At 33.3% G+C, this 19,330-nt stretch overlaps 1 long non-coding RNA gene across 6 annotated transcripts in view; it reads left to right on the top strand.

The window, feature by feature from the left end:
* The window catches only part of LOC148779084 (uncharacterized), an 85,088-nt gene extending 67,434 nt beyond the window's left edge, over positions 1-17,654 (top strand). For all 6 annotated transcript variants that reach the window (XR_016048221.1, XR_016048216.1, XR_016048212.1 and 3 more), the window contains one exon: positions 17,338-17,654. This is a non-coding gene — a long non-coding RNA (uncharacterized LOC148779084). The remainder of the gene's footprint in view (positions 1-17,337) is intronic.
* The last annotated feature ends 1,676 nt before the right edge of the window (positions 17,655-19,330 follow it).

Genomic DNA, 19,330 nt, shown 5'->3' with positions numbered 1-19,330 from the left:
TTACTTGTGGCTTGCAATTTTATTAAGTAACTTTTTCTTAACACACACACACGCTTGCTTCTTTCATGCAAATATGGAGTTAATTTTCTGGAGCTTTACTTGTGTTTTTGCAATTTTATTAAGGAACTTTTTCTTTACACACACACATGCACCACACACACACACACACACTCACACTCACACTCACACTCACACTCACACTCACTCTCACACTCACACTCACACTAATGTATAGGAATGGGTTTATATATACACTAATGTATAAGGCCATGTATATACTTATTATCAGTGATATATACAGTTATCAGCTCTATATATTTATGTATTGATGTATATAAGCATAGAATACATTAGTTATCGGCTAAATATACAATTACGAGTGTGTGAAAAATACATTGATGTGTGTGTGATGTTTGTGTATGTGTAAAGTACATAATTGTATATATACAGTGTATTAATATTTACTTTTATGAAAATACTGTTAATGGCACAAATTAAAGCTCAAAGCATAATTTTTTACTGATAAATAAGATGCAGAGAGTGTGACTACAGGACCAAGTAATCAATATTTTATTGTTGATTGTGTAAACTGTAAAGTTACAGGAGCAAGCAATTGTACATATAGGATTAGATCCCCAAACTTAATCCTTCAGCTCTGTTTCCTCAAGAAAATGAAAAGCCCTCTTCAAACTATCCCAAATCAGAGAGAAAAACCCTTTTCAAACTATCCCAAATCAGCTTTTCATCTTCCTAAATCAGCATCCCATCTTCCTTTTCTCTCTCTAAAAATCAGTTAAGGCCTCTTCCATAAGAGTTCTTTCTTTTCTCTCTCTAAAATTCACCTAGGGCGGCCCCTTCCATTAGGGTTTATGAAAACTATTTTCTTCTTCTTTCTTCTTGCTATAAACCCTAATGGCTATGAGCCGAGCCATATTTTCTTCTCTTCCTTTCCTTCGTCGTTCTTCTTCTTCTCTTTACACAGTAAACATAGATGTAAATCCCAAATTTATATGAACTTCTTCCAACTAAAGAAATTTATAAAACTTTAACCATAGTTATGGAGTGACCATAGACACCATACCATAATTAAATAAATGTCGTGACAAAACAAAAATCGTGTGTTTATTTCTTGGTACCTGCTAAGTAGGAGTTATGTTTAAGTATTTAATAAATAAATTTATAGTATATTTATTTGTTTTTGTAAGTAAGTGTGATGTTTCTTAAAGTATTTAATTGGTAGATTTATATGGTACTTTTTTTGGTATATACTAATTAATTATGTATTTAATATTGGATGAGAGTCACAAGACATCTAAATTAATTGACTTAATTATATTAGTTTAGTAAAGTTTTTATAGATGAATTAGTAATTGATGGCTTTGACAAAATTTTTATTTTTTAGAATTTCAAAATTTCTCATATGATAAATTTATCCGATTTTTTTACTCTGATTTTTTTAGCCTAATCCGATATATTAGCGATATCTTTATATGAAGTATTTTTACCAATCCGTATTTTTTATCCAATTTTTTCATCTGATTTTCAAATTAAAAACGATTTATTTTCGATATGTATATACTGATATGTTTATGCGTGTATGTATAAACGTGCTATCAGTCATGTACATACTGATATGCGCACACATATGCACCCTTACGTATTGACAGTGCATATATACATTTCTATATACACTGATATAAATGACCTTATAGACACTTATTATCAGCTTATACAGTTATTAGTGTATATGTACACTGAAAGGTATATACGCACACTCATATGCATATCTATAAAAGGTTTATATATACACTAATGTATAAGACCCATGTATGTACTTATTATCAGTGATATATACAGTATTGAGCTCAAGTTGTCTACGTATTGATTTATAACAATATATACCATTATGTTCAATGTACATATATTTATACTGATGCATATAACCAAACAAAACATTAGCTATTTGCTTTATATACAGTTTTTAGTTTGTAAAAAATACATTGATATGTATGTGTGATGTCTGTATATATACGATGTGAATATACTGATATGTGTATGTGTATGTGTATGTGCAAAGTGCATAACTGTATATATACAATGCATCAGTATATACATTTCTATATACATTGGCATATATGACGATATATACATTACTTATCAGTTTATACTGTTATTAACGTATATGTATATTGATTTATATGCTACACACACACTCACACTCACACTCTCCCTTACACTTACACTCACACACTCACTCACATACACACACGCACACACACTCACACACACTTACTCACATACACACACACACTGACACTGACACTGACACTGACACTGATACTGACACTGACACTCACACTCACACTCACACTCACACTCACACTCACACTCACACTCACAGTCACAGTGACACTGACACTCACACTCACACTCACACTCACACTCACACTCACACTCACACTCACACTCACTCACACTCACACTCACATTCACACTCACACTCACATTCACTCACACTCACACTCACACATACTCACACTCACAGATATATGTATTACACATATATGCATGTTGTGTATGGACTGATGTGTGTATATATACGATATGTATATACTAATATGTTTATGCCTGTTTTTGCGATCTTGATCTTGAAAACCTGATTTGCTTAATGGTTCTTTCTTCTTTAATATAGTACTTCTTCTTTCATGCAAATAAGCAGTGAATTTTCTGGAGTTTTACTTGTGGTTTGCAAGTTTATTATGTAACTTTTCTTGACACACGCACTCTTGCTTCTTTTATGCAAATATGAAGTGAATTTTTTGGAGCTTTAATTGTTGTTTCCAATTTCATTAACTTTTTCTTAACACACACGCACACATACACAATCACACTCACACTCACACTCACACTCACACTTACACTCACACTCACACTTGCACTCGCACTCACACTCACACTCACACTCACACTCACTCACACACACACTCACACGCGCACACACACACTCACACACACACTCACACTCACACTCACACTCACACACGCTCACACGCACTCACACACAGTCACAGTCACGGTGACAGTCACTATCAGAGTCACACACACACTCACACATTCACACACAGGCACACACACTCACACGCGCACTCACACTCACAACTCACACTTACACACACTCACATTCACACGCACACTCACAACTCACACACACACTCACACACACTCACGCTCACACTCATTCACACTCACACACACACACACACACGCTCACACATACTCACACACTCACACTCATGCTCGTACTCACACACACACTTTCACACTTACACACACACTCATACACACTAACACACACTCACACAGACTCACACTCACGCACACTCACACTCACAACTTACACTCACTCACAGATATATGCTACACATATATGTGTGTTGTGTATGGACTGATGTATGTATATATACGATATGTATATACTTATATGTTTATGCGTTTATGTATAAAATTGCTTATTATCAATTATATATAGTTATCAATGTATATATTCACTGATATACACACGCACATGCACTTTTACACGTTGATAGGTTCATATATACTGTGTATGTATACACTAATACATACATTCTATAAACATAGATGTATATGACCTTATAGACACTTATTTGTAATTTATATTTTTATATGGTGTTCATATATACTATATGCATATGTTGATATGTTTATGCATGTATGTTTAAACTTGCTATCGGTTATATATACACTGATATGCGCACGCACATGCACCTTTGCGCATTGATTGTGTATATACATTTCTATACGCACACACTCACACACTCACATAGGCACACACTCACACACACTCTCGCACACACACTCACACTCCCACTCACACTCGCACACACACTCACACTCACACTTACACTCACACTCACACTCACACCCACACCCACACCCACACCCACATACACACTCACACACCCACACTCACACATACACACTCACACTCACACACACTCACACTCACTTTCACACTCGCACTCACACACACCCACACTCACACACTCATACACCCACTCACACTCACACTCATACTCATGCACACACACACACTCACTGTCACGCTCACTCTCACTTTCACTGACTCACACTCACACTCACACTCACGCACACACTCACAATCACACTCGTTCACACAAGCTCACACACTCACACTCATATTCACACTCACACTCACACTCACACTCACACTCGCACTCACAATCACACTCACACACTCACACTCACACTCACACTCACACTCACACACACACACACTCATACTCACACACACACACACACACACTCACACTCACACTCACACTCACACTCACACTCACACTCACATAGACTTACACACTCACACATTCACACACACTCACACACACACACACTCACGCACACACTAACACTCATAACTCACACTCAGTCACAATCACTGTCATAGTTACACTCACAGTCACAATCACTGTCACAGTTACACTCACACTCACAGATATATACTACACATATATGCGTGTTGTGTATGGACTGTTGTGTGTATATATACGAGATACATATATTGATATGTTTATGCGTGTATGTATACAGTTGCTTGCTATCAGTAGTATACAATTATCAATATATATATATATATATATATATATATATATATACATATATATATATATTTATATATATATATATATATATATATATATATATATATATATATATATATATATATATATATATATATTTATATATATACTGATATGTGCACACACATGCACCCATACGCGTTGATAAGTGCGTATATATTGTGCATGCATACACTTATACATGCCTTCTTTATACACTGAAATATATGATCATATAAACATATATTAACAGTTTATATATAAGTATATATAAACAGTGTGTCTATATATATACTGATATGTTTATACGTGTATGTTTAAACTAGCTATCAGTTATATATACACTGAAATGCGCACACATATGCACCCTTACACATTGATAGCGCATATATACATTTTTATGTACACTGATATATATGAACATATATACACTTATTATCAGTTTCTACTGTTATTAGCGTACACATACATTACTGTGTATATGAATGCACAGGTGGCTATTGCAGCCAATAAGGTAAATGGACATATTTCCCCCCACCTCTCCTTTTTTATTATTTTCCTCTCAATTCTTTCCATTCGAATCATTATCTTCCATTTGAATGATTTTTCCTTATACAATTTTCCAAACTGTGATAAATTCAGACCTTAAAGAATTATTTGTTCTAGCTATCACCTCTAATCAGATAAGCCTAGGCAAAATTGTATATTAATTTGTATAGAATTAGGCATAAAAATGGGTTTCTTCTCTTGGTGAATTGGGTATGCTAAATACCCAATTGTGATAGTCCATCTAAATTTTGTCTTATTTGTACTTGTTTTTATTATTATTGATGAGCTTCATCTTCATCGAGTTTTCTTGTAAAGCAACAAGCATTAAAGCAACTTATCATCGAGATGGATCTCTTTACATTATTCGATATTTGTGATCTTGATCTTGCAAGCTTGATTTGATTAATGGTTCTTTCTTCTCTAGTATTGTACTTATCTTGCTTCTTTCATGCAAAAATGGAGTGAATTTTCTGAAACTCTACTTGTGGTTTGCAATTTTATTAAGTAAATTTTTCTTAATACACACTCTTAACACACACACACTCTTTATTAAGTAACTGTTTCTTAACACACACACTCCATCTTCTTTCATGCAAATATGGAGTGAATTTTCAAGAGTATTACTTGTGGTTGGCAATTGCATTAAGTAACTTTTTCTTAACACACACCACATACACACACACACACTCACACTCACATTCACACTCACACTCACTCTCACTCACTCTCTCTCACCCTCACACTCACACTCACACTCACTCTCACACTCAGACACACACACACACACTCACACTCACACACACTCACACTCACACTCACATGAACACACTCACACACACTCACACTCACACTCACACTCACACTCACACTCATACACTCACACACACTCACACACGCGTACTCATACACACACACGCTTACTCTCACACATTCACGCTCATGCTCACATTCACACTCAGATATATAGTACACTTATACACATGTTGTGTATGGACTGATGTGTGTATATATACTATGATATGTTTATGCATTTATATATACAGTTGTTTGCTATGAGTTATATACAATTATCAATGCATGTATATAATGATACGTGCACGCACATGCACCCTTACGCATTGATAAGTGCGTATGTACGGTATATGTTTGCACTAATACATGCATACTATATAGATATATATGACCATATAGACATTTATTAGCACTTTACATATATATATAATTACGATATGTATATACTGATATGTTTTTGTGTGTATGTATAAACTTCCTATCAGTTATATATACACTGATATGCGCCCACACATGCACCCTTACGCATTGATAGGGCATACGTACATTCCTATATACATTGATATGTATGACCCTATGAACACATCTTATCAGTTTATACAGTTATTGGTGTTTATGTACACTGATATGTATATACTCACTCATGTGCATATCTGTATTGGGTTTATATATACACTAATATATAAGACCATATGTGTACTTATTATCAGTGATATATATAGTTATTAGCTCAATTTGTGTACGTATTGATGTATATCAATATATACCATTCTTTTCTGAGTATATATATACTGATGCATATAACCATATAATACATTAGTTATAAGCTATATATACAATTATTAGTATGTACAAATACATTGATATGTGTGTGATGTCTGTATTTATATGATGTGTATATACGGATTTGTGTGTATGTGTAAAGTGCATAACTATATATATACAATACATTAATATATACGTTGATGTATATGACCATATATACACTTATTATTACTATATACCTTTATTAACGTATATGTACACTGATTTATATACTACACACACTCACTGTCATACTCACTCTCACCCTCACCCTCACCCTCACACTCACACTCACACTCACTCACTCATACACACACACACACACTTACACTCACACTCACACTCGCACTAGCACTCTCACTCTCACTCGCACTCACACTGACATTGACACTTACACACACTCACACTCACACTCACACACACTCACACTCACAAATATATATACTATCACTTGTAATCAAATATGCAATTGCGAAATTCCTTATTACTTTGTAAAAAATTAGATATAAGAATGGGTTTCTTCTCTTGATGAATTGGGTATGTTGAATACCCTATTGTGATAGTCCATGTAAATTTTTTATCTTATTTGTACTTGTTTTTTATTATTATTGATGAGCTTCATCTTCATTGAGTTTTCTTGTAAATCAACAAGCACGAAAGCAACTTATCATAGAGGCGGATCTCTTTACGTTATTCGTTATTTGAGATCTTGATATTGCAAGCTTGATTTGCTTGATGGTTCTTTCTTCTCTATTATAGTATTGCTCTTGCTTCTTTCATGCAAATATAGTGTGAATTTTCTAGAGCTTTACTTGTGGCTTGCAATTTTATTAAGTAACTTTTTCTTAACACACACACACTCTTGCTTTTTTCATGCAAATATGGAGTTAATTTTCGGGAGCTTTACTTGTCTTTTTGCAATTTTATTAAGGAACTTTTTCTTTGCACACACATGCACCACACACACACACACACACACTCACACTCACACTCACTCTCACATTCACACTCACACTAATGTATAGGAATGGGTTTATAGATACACTAATGTATAGGGCCATGTATATACTTATTATCAGTGATATGTACAGTTATCAGCTCTATATGTTTATGTATTGATGTATATAAGCATAGAATACATTAGTTATCGGCTATATATACAATTACTAGTGTGTGAAAAATATATTGATGTGTGTGTGATGTTTGTGTATGTGTAAAGTACATAACTGTATATATACAGTGTATTAATATTTACTTTTATGAAAATACTGTTAATGGCACAAATTAAAGCTCAAAGCATAATTTTTTACTGATAAATAAGATGCAGAGAGTGTGACTACAGGACCAAGTAATCAATATTTTATTGTTGATTGTTTAAATTGTAAAGTTACAGGAGCAAGCAATTGTACATATAAGATTAGTTCCCCAAACTTAATCCTTCAGGTCTATTTCCTCAAGAAAATGAAAAACCCTCTTCAAACTATCCCAAATCAGAGAGAAAAACCCTTTTCAAATTATCCCAAATCATCTTTTCATCTTCCTAAATCAGCATCCCATCTTCCTTTTCTCTCTCTAAAAATCAGTTAAGGCCTCTTCCATTAGGGTTCTTTCTTTTCTCTCTCTAAAAATCACTTAGGGCGGCCCCTTCCATTAGGGTTTGTGAAAACTATTTTCTTCTTCTTTCTTCTTGCTATAAACCCTAATGGTTATGAGCCGAGCCATATTTTTTTCTCTTCCTTTCCTTCGTCGTTCTTCTTCTTCTCTTTACACAGTAAACATAGATGTAAATCCCAAATTTATATGAACTTCTTCCAACTAAAGAAATTTATAAAACTTTAACCATAGTTATGGAGTGACCATAGACACCATACCATAATTAAATAACTGTCGTGACAAAACAAAAGTCGTGTGTTTATTTTTTTGTACCTGCTAAGTAGGAGTTATGTTTAAGTATTTAATAAATAAATTTATAGTATATATATTTGTTTTTGTATGTAATAAGTAAGTGTGATGTTTCTTAAAGTATTTAATTGGTAGATTTATATGGTACTTTTTTTGGTATATACTAATTAATTATGTATTTAATATTGGATGAGAGTCACAAGACATCTAAATTAATTGACTTAATTATATTAGTTTAGTAAAGTTTTTATAGATGAATTAGTAATTGATGGCTTTGACAAAATTTTTATTTTTTAGAATTTCAAAATTTCTAATATGATAAATTTATCCGATTTTTTTACTCTGATTTTTTTAGCCTAATCCGATATATTAGCGATATCTTTATATGAAGTATTTTTACCAATTCGTATTTTTTATCCAATTTTTTCATTTGATTTTCAAAATAAAAACGATTTATTTTCGATATGTATATACTGATATGTTTATGCGTATATGTATAAACTTGCTATCAGTCATGTACACACTGATATGCGCACACACATGCACCCTTACGTATTGATAGTACATATATACATTTCTATATACACTGATATAAATGACCTTATAGACACTTATTATCAGCTTATACAGTTATTAGTGTATATGTACACTGAAATGTATATACGCACACTCATATGCATATCTATAAAAGGTTTATATATATACTAATGTATAAGACCCATGTATGTACTTATTATCAGTGATATACACAGTATTGAGCTCAATTTGTCTACGTATTGATTTATAACAATATATACCATTATGTTCAATGTATATATATTTATACTGATGCAGATAACCAAACAAAACATTAGCTATTTGCTTTATATACAGTTATTAGTTTGTAAAAAATACATTGATATGTATGTGTGATGTCTGTATATATACGATGTGAATATACTGATATGTGTGTATGTGTATGTGCAAAGTGCATAACTGTATATATACAAAGCATCAATATATACATTTCTATATACATTGACATATATGACGATATATACATTACTTTTCAGTTTATACTGTTATTAACGTATATGTATACTGATTTATATGCTACACACACACTCACACTCACACTCTCCCTTACACTTACACTCACACACTCACTCACATACACACGCACACACTCACACACACTCACTCACATACACACTCACACTCACACTCACACTCACACTCACACTCACACTCACTCACACACACTCACACTCACAGATATATATATTACACATATATGCATGTTGTGTATGGACGAATGTGTGTATATATACGATATGTATATACTAATATGTTTATGCCTGTTTTTGCGATCTTGATCTTGAAAACTTGATTTGCTTAATGGTTCTTTCTTCTTTAATATAATACTTCTTCTTTCATGCAAATAAGAAGTGAATTTTCTTGAGCTTTACTTGTGGTTTGCAAGTTTATTATGTAACTTTTCTTGGCACACACACTCTTGCTTCTTTTATGCAAATATGGAGTGATATTTTTGGAGCTTTACTTGTTTCCAATTTCATTAAGTAACTTTTTCTTAAAACACACGCAAACACTCACGCTCACATTTACACACACGCTCACACGCGCACACACACACTCACGCTCACACTCACACACACTCACACTCACTCACACACAGTCACAGTCACGGTCACAGTCAGAGTCACACACACTCGCACACTCACACATTCACACACACACGCACACACACTCACACACACACTCACACTCACAACTCATACTCACACACACACTCACATTCACACGCACACACAAACTCACACACTCACTCACACACACACTCATGCTCACACTCACTCACACTCACACTCGCTCACACTCACACTCACACTCACACTCACACACCCACTCACACACGCTCACACATACTCACACACTCACACTCACACTCGCACTCACACACACACACTTTCACACTTACACACTCATACACTAACACACACTCACACAGACTCACACTCACAACTTACACTCACACTCACATATATATGCTACACATATATGTGTGTTGTGTGTGGACTGATGTGTGTATATATACGATATGTATATATTTATATGTTTATGCGTTTATGTATACAATTGCTTGCTATCAATTATATATAGTTATCAATGTATATATACACTGATATACACACGCACATGTACCCTTACACGTTGATAGGTTCATATATACTGTGTATGTATACACTAATACATACATTGACACTCACACTCACATTGACACTGACACTAACACTAACACTGACACTCACACTGACACTCACACTCACACTCACACTCACACTCACTCACAGTCACAGTCACACTGACACTGACACTGACACTGACACTGACACTGACACTCACTCACACTCACACTCACACTCACACTCACTCACACTCACACTCACACTCACACTCACACTCACATTCACACTAACACTCACTCACACTCACACACACTCACACTCACAGATATATATATTACACATATATGCATGTTGTGTATGGACTGATGTGTGTATATATACGATATATATATACTACTATGTTTATGCCTGTTTTTGCGATCTTGATTTTGAAAACTTGATTTGCTTAATGGTTCTTTCTTCTTTAATATAATACTTCTTCTTTCATGCAAATAACAAGTGAATTTTCTGGAGCTTTACTTGTGGTTTGCAATTTTATTATGTAACTTTTCTTAACACACACACTCTTGCTTCTTTTATGCAAATATGGAGTGAATTTTTTGGAGCTTTACTTGTCTCCAATTTCATTAAGTAACTTTTTCTTAACACACACGCACACACACATTCACACTCACACTCACACTCACACTCACACTCACACTCACACACTCACACGCGCACACACACTCACACTCACACTCACACTCACACACACTCACACTCACACTCTCACACAGTCACAGTCACGATCACATTCACTATCAGAGTCACACACACCCTTGCACTCACACATTCACACACTCACGTGTACACACACACACACACTCACAATCACAACTCACACTCACACTCACACACACTCACAACTCACACTCACTCACACACACTCAACTCACACTCACACTCACACTCACACACTCACATTCACACGCACACTCTCAAACTCACACACTCACACTCACACACATACACGTTCACACTCACACTCACACTCACACTCACTCACACTCACACTCACACTCACACACACACTCACACACGCTCACACATACTCACACACTCACACTCAACACTCGTACTCACACATGTACACCTTCACACTTACACACACACACATTCATACACACTAACACACACTCACACAGACTCACACACACACATACTCACACTCACAACTTACACTCGCACTCACAGATATATGTTACACATATATGCGTGTTGTGTATGGATTGATGTGTGTATATATACGATATGTATATACTTATATGTTTATGCGTTTATGTATACAATTGCTTGCTATCAATTATATATAGTTATCAATGTATATATACATTGATATACACACTCACACTCACACTCGCACTCGCACAAATATATAAGTATGGGTTTGTATATACACTACTGTATAAGACCATGTATATATACCTATTATCAGTGATACATACAATTTCTTCTTTCCCAATTGTGATAGTCCATGTAAATTTTTTTTCTTATTTGTACTTCTTTTTATTAATATTGATGAGCTTCATCTTCATCAAGTTTTCTTGTAAATTAAGAAGCATGAAAGATCTTATCATCGAGGCGGATCTCTTTCCGTTATTCGATATTTAAGATCTTGATCTTGATCTTGCACGCTTGATTTCCTTAATGGTTCTTTCTTCTCTAGTATGGTATTGCTCTTTCGTCTTTAATGCAAATACGGAATGAATTTTATAGAGCTTTACTTGTGGTTTGCAATTTTATTAAGTAATGTTTTCTTAACACACACAATCTCTTGCTTCTTTCATTCAACTATGGAGTGAATTTTTTGAAGCTTTACTTGTGGTTTGCAATTTTATTTACTTTTTCTTAAGATACACAGCCTGTACACACACACACACTCACACTCACACTCCCACTAATATATAAGAATGGGTTTGTATATACGCTTCTGTATAAGACCATGTATATACCTATTATCAGTGATATATACAGTTATTAGCTCAATTTGTGTATGTATTGATGTATAGCAGTACATACCATTGTTTTCAGGGTATATATATATACTGATGCATATAACCATACAACACATTAGTTATTAGCTATATATACAGTTATCAGTGTGTAAAAATACATTGATATGTGGGTGTGTGTGTGATGTCTGTATATATACAATGTGTATACACGTATTTGTGTGTATATGTAAAGTGCATAACGATAAATTTTCAGTGCATTACTATATACATTTCTATATATATTGATGTATACACTTATTATCAGTTTTTATATTTATTAATGTATAATGTATACTGATTTATATACTATACATACACACACACACATGCATCATACTCACACTCACACTCACACTTTCACTCACACTTACACTCACACTCACACATACGTACACACACACTCACACTCACACTGATATCGTACGTACATGCATCTTTACGCATTGATAGTGCATATATACATTTCTATATACATTGATATGTATGACCATATAGATACTTATTATCAGTTTATACAGTTATTAGTGTGTGTATATTGAAATGTATATACATACACTTATATACATATGTATAAAGGGTTAATATTTACACGAATGTATTAGACCATGTGTATACTTATTATCAGTGATATATACAGTTATTAGCTCAATTTGTATATGTATTGATGTATAGCAAAACGTACCATTGTTTTCAGAGGATATATATATATAGTGATGTATATAACTATATAATACATTACTTATTTGCTATAGATACAATTTCTATGGTGTAAAAATACATTGATATGTGTGTGTGTGTGATGTCTATATATATACGATGTGTATATACGGATTTTTGTGTATGTATAAAGTGCATAACTGTATATATAGAATGCATTAGTATATATATTTCTATATACATTGATGTATATGACCATCTATACACTTATTATTAGTTTATACCTTTATTAACGTATACGTACGTTGATTTATATATTACAAATACACGCTCTCATACTCACATTCACACTCACACTCATACATACACACACACACACTCGCACTCACACACACTCACACTCGCACTAGCACTCACACTCACACTCCTCGCACTCACACACACACTCATGCTCATGCTCACACTCACATTCATACTCACGCTCACGCTCACACTCACACTCACACTCAAACTCACCTCTAATCTGATATGCCTCGGCGAAATTCCATATTACTTTGTATAGAATTAAGCATAAGAATGGGTTTTTTCTCTTGATGAATTGGGTATGCTAAATACGCAATTGTGATAATTCTTGTTAATTTCTTATCTTATTTGTACTTGTTTTTATTATTATTGATGAGCTTCATCTTCATCGAGTTTTCTTGTAAATTAACAAGCTTGATGCAACTTGTCATTAAGGCGGATCTCCTTACGTTATTCGATATTTGATATCTTCATCTTGCTAGCTTGATTTGCTTAATGGTTCTTTCTTCTCTAGTATAGTATTACTGCTCTTACTTCTTTCATGCAAATATGGTGTGAATTTTCTGATGGTTTACTTGTGGTTTGCAATTTTATTATGTAACTTTTTCTTAACACACACACATATGCACACCAAACACACACATACTCACACTCACACTAAGGTATATGACCATGTATATATTTATTATCAGCGATATATACCGTTATTAGCTCAATTTGCGTATGTATTGATGTATAACAATATATACCATTGTTTTCAGAGTGTATATATATATATATACTGATGCATATAGCCATACAATACATTAGTTATTCAATATATATACAGTTACTAATGTGTAAAAATACATTGATATGTGCATGTGTGTGTGTGTGACGTTTGTATATATACGATGTATACGTGCGGATTTGTGTGTATGTGTAAAGTGCATAATTGTTTATATACAGTGCATTAATATATACATTTCTATATATATTGATGTATATGATCATATATAAACTTATTATCAGTTTATACATTTATTAACGTATATGTACATTGATTTATATACTACACACACGCACTCACACTCACATTTACGCACACGCATTCACACTTGCACACGCACTCACACTCACACGTACACTCACATATACACACGCACTCACACACACACACACACTCACACTCACACTCACACTCACTCGCACTCGCACTCGCACTCACACTCACACTCAAACTCACACACACTCACACTCACTCACAGATATATAACTATCACCTCTAATATGATAAGCCTAGGCAAAATTCATTATTACTCTGTATAGAATTAGGCTTAAGAATGGGTATCTTCTCTTGATGAATTGGCTATGCTAAATACCCATTTGTGATAGACCATTTAAATTTTTTTCTTATTTGTACTTATTTTTATTAATATTGATGAGCTTCATCTTCATCGAGTTTTCTTTTAAATCAACAAGCAGGAAAGCAACTTAACATGAAGGTGGATTTCTTTACGTTATTTGATATTTGAGATCTTGATCTTGCAAGCTTGATTTGCTTAATGGTTCTTTCTTCTCATGTATAGTACTGCTCTTTCTTCTTTTATGCAAATACGGAGTGAATTTTCTAGAGATTTAGTTGTGGTTTGCAATTGTATTAAGTAACTTTTTCTTAACACACAAACTCTTGCTTCTTTCATGTAAATATGGAGTGAATTTTTTGGAGCTTTAGTTGCGATTTGCAATTTTATTAAGTAACTTGTTCTTAACACACACACACTCACACTCACACTCACTAATGTATAAGAATGGGTTTGTATATACATTACTGTATAAGACTAAGTATATACCTATTATCAGTGATATATGCAGTTATTAGCTCAATTTGTATATGTATTGATGTATAGCAACATATATCAGTGTTTTCAGAGTTTATATATATACTGATGCATATAACCATACAATAAATTGTTATCAACCATATATACAGTTACTAGTGTGTAAAAATTCATTGATATGTGTGTGTGATGTCTGTATATATACGATGTATATATACGGATTTGTGTGTATGTGTAAAGTGTACAATTGTATATTTTCAGTGCATTATTATATGCATTTCTATATATATTGATGTACATGACTATATATACACTTATTATCAGTTTATACATTTATTAATGTATATATACATTGATTTATATACTACACATATATACACGCACTCACACTTGCACTCACACTCACACTCACATTCACACTCACACTCGCACACATACATACACATTCACACTCACACTCACACTGATATGCGCTTGCACATGCACCCTTATGCAATGATAGTGCATACATAAATTTTTATATACACTGACGTGTATGACCATATAGACATTTATTATCAGTTTATACAGTTAGTAGTGTATATGTATATTGAAATGTATATAAATACACTAATATGCATATATATAAAAGGCTTATATATACACTAATGTATAAGACCATGTATATACTTATTATCGATGATATACACATTTATTAGTTCAATTTGTGTACGTATTGATGTATAGCAATATATACCATTGTTTTCAGTGTATTTATATTTTCTGATGCATATAACCATATAATACATTAGTTATCTACTGTATATATAATTATTATGTGTGTGTGATGTCTGTATATATATGTTGTGTATATACTGATATGTGTGTATGTGTAAAGTGCATAACTGTATACATATAGTGCATTAGTATATTCATTTCTATTTACATTGATATATATGACGATATATACATTATTTATCAGTTTATACAGTTATTAGTATAAATGTACATTGATTTATATACTACACACACACTCACACTCATGCACAATCATACTCCCACCCACACTCTCTCACACACACTCATACTCACACTCACACTCACACTCATACTCACACTCATACACACACACTCATACTCACACTAACACTCACACTCACACTAACACTCACTCACACAATCACACTCATACAGACTGACACACTCACACATTCACACACACTCACACTCGTTGGCACACTCACACTCTCACATACACTCACACACTCACACTCACACTCACACACATATTCACACACTCTCACATACACTCACACACTCACACTCACACTCCCACTCCCAGTCACACTCACACTCACCCTCACCTAGACACACTCACAACTCACACACACTCACACAAACACTAACACTAACACTGACACTCACAGATATGTATATTATACATGCGTGGTGTGTATGGATTGATGTGTGTATATTTACGATATGTATATGCATATCTTTTTGCGTATATGTATACAGTTGCTTGCTATCAGTTATATGCAATTATCGATGTATATATACACTAATATGCGCACACACATGTACCCTTACGCGTAGATAAGTGCGTATATAATGTGTATGTATACACTAATACATGCATTCTATTTTATAAAAGGAGGATCATGCCTCAGAAGGAAGACACTCGGGATTTCTTTCTGAATATCATAGCTAGGGTTTTAGTATTCTGAGTGATTGTTGTAAATTTGAGTGATTATAATTTCTGAGTGATTGTTGTAAGCCTGAGTACTTATTAGGAGTACTTTAAGTTTGTTTTCTGCCTCTCACCCCTATTTTGAGCTTTTTTTTTGTTTTCTGCCTCTTACCTCTACTTCGAGCTTTCATGTAAGTGCCTATCTTTATTCTGGTTTTATACTTATGTTCATGGTTATTATATATGAATGTTAATCTTATGAATGTTGCTATTTCTTTTTATGAATATTCTTATGAATGTTACTCTTTCTTATTTATGTTTATGCTTCCGCTATTTATGGTATCGAAGTCGAGTTTATTCAGTAGAAAACTGAACTAATTTGTACATTTATCTGGTGAACATACCTAAAGTCGCTGTGACCCAAAGACCACCGCGAGCCTGGAAGGCCATAAAGTGCAGGGACTATTTCTGGTTGACTCAAGGAAAGAACACTAAGATAAAATGACAAATTTGTTTAGAAGAACAGCTTCTGGTAGTTTTAGTAATAATACTCTACGAGTACATAATAGAGAAGAAATATATATATATATATATATATATATATATATATATATATATATATATATATATATGTGTGTGTGTGTGTGTGTGTGTGTGTGTGGCAAGCTTTCTATGCTTCTCCTACAGCATAGAAGTTCTATCCTTCCCTTTATCCAACCATCCATTCTGAATGGAGGGCTAAGATTGCCTCAATTACAATGTCACGTCTCTACACTGTTTTATTTTTAAAAGTCTTTCTATACACTATTTTGACACCAAATTTTGGACGTCCATTCCTCTATTAAAATCGTACTAACAAAAAATATAAAAAAAAATATTTTCAATAAAATAAAATGACCAAATACCCCTGAAATTTTCAAGGGGTATTTTGATCCTTATTTTTTATTCAAAAAATTATATTTAGTACTTTTTATAGGTGCCCCTCAATGAGAAGATGGCACATACCAAATTTCATATTCATACAATTTGTATTAAAAAAATTAAAAATAAAATACCCTGAGACATTGGATCTAAGATCAAACGGTGAGTGGCTCTCTTGATCAAAATTGGACGGCTGGATAATAGGGGGAGGATAGAACTTCTATGTTGTAGGGGAAGCATAAAAACATTTCTCACACACACACACACACACATATATATATATATATCTTCCCAACACCTATAGGTGCAAATGAACAATGACTTCGCCTATGCTCATAACCGTCCAAATTTTATCGTATGGTCACGATTGTTCAATATTGTGCCATTTTTCTTTTTTTTTTCTGTAACTTGGAATGATATGAAATTTGGAGCATGTGTATATCTTATTGAGGCGCATCTAATAAAATTATGAAAGATTTTTTGTAAAATATAAATTAACCAAAATACCCCCGTAAATTTTCAGGGGTATTTTGTCAAATAATATTTTTCGATTTATTTTTTTATATATATTTTTTAGATTTTTTTATTTTTTATGAATACAAGCTCCAAATTTCAAATTATTTTGATTTATAAAAAAAAAAGAAAAATGAAACACTGTCCGACAACTATGATAGTGTGATGAACTTTACACGGTGCTGAACATAGGTAAAATCATTGTTCATTTTTGTCTATATATATATAAGAAAACACCACGCAACGCCTATAGGAGACAATGAACAGTGATTTCATTTGCCCTCATCATCATCCAAACTTTAGCGCATGGTCACAATTATCCGGCAGTATTTCAATTTTCTTTTTTTTTTTGCAAATCCAAATTATTTAAAATTTGCAGCTTTGGGGTTATTTTGGTCAATTTATATTTTACGAATTATTTTTTTAATATTTTTATTAAGCGCGTTTTATTAAGATGTACACACGTTCCAAATTTTAAATTATTTCGATTAGTAAAAAAAATATGCAAATTGAAACACTACTG

Source organism: Amborella trichopoda, chromosome 13 (assembly GCF_054954075.1).
Source record: "Amborella trichopoda isolate Santa Cruz 75 chromosome 13, AtrichopodaSantaCruz75HAP2 v2.0, whole genome shotgun sequence".
Lineage (NCBI taxonomy): Eukaryota > Viridiplantae > Streptophyta > Magnoliopsida > Amborellales > Amborellaceae > Amborella > Amborella trichopoda.
This window is presented reverse-complemented; position numbering and strand designations above follow the sequence as displayed.